The sequence below is a fragment of the Petaurus breviceps genome, unplaced genomic scaffold, assembly GCF_028583685.1.
Source record: "Petaurus breviceps papuanus isolate PSGF00001 unplaced genomic scaffold, PetGlider_PUasm1.0 90919, whole genome shotgun sequence".
Classification (NCBI taxonomy): domain Eukaryota; kingdom Metazoa; phylum Chordata; class Mammalia; order Diprotodontia; family Petauridae; genus Petaurus; species Petaurus breviceps.
Window position 1 is genome coordinate 2,349,381 of NW_027187378.1, and position 829 is coordinate 2,350,209.

Below are 829 nucleotides of genomic sequence, written 5' to 3' on the forward strand. Positions count from 1 at the left end.
CGCATCCTTTCTGCTCTACTCACCCCTATGGTTGTTAAGATCTTGAAAATGATGTCTATTCAATGAGTTGTGCCATACTAAAGATCCCACAACTGATGGGCAAGGGGCTCAAGCTCCAGGGACCACCACAGAAAAACATCTGCGTATTCTTTTTGCCAGAGAAAGACAAAGGGGGAGAGGTAATATGTCCATTTCTATAGGAAAATAGACTCAGAGAGAGAATACACACACACACACACACACACACACACACACACACACACACTCACATGCTGCTTGTCACAACCACAACTTAGAATTTTTATACCTAGGGAATGTATTGTGAAGTTTCCCACCCTTGAGTGAACAGAGAGGGCTTAGGATAGGTTTGTTCTCAGACAGTAGCATTAATTGTCTTTGGGGTTTGGGTGGGACAGGGCAGGTGGGGGTTTGGAGAAGGGGGAAAGAGCAGGGTGGCCACTCATTCCTTCTCACCCCCCTTAGCTTTGTATTTTAACTAAGTATTCCTAACTAGGTGTTCTGCCAGTACCATCTAAATTCAGCTCTGGGGCAAAGCATTAATTTTATTACAGCTCTGAAGATGAGAGATGCATCCTATAATCCTCAGTGCACAAAACTGTTTTCTCTTTCTCTTCAACTTTAAAAAACAGCCCACTCTTACAGAAAAGTTTTTAAGCACTTGAGCCTAGACTCTACCAACCCTATGCCTCCTCTAGACTCCTTCTTTAACCAAGTTTTATTGTGAGTTTACTTCCCAAAATGTCATTGTTTGGCTATAAAGATCCTTCATTATAAGGGTGGCTAGGTGGCACACCCGCCCTGGAGTCAG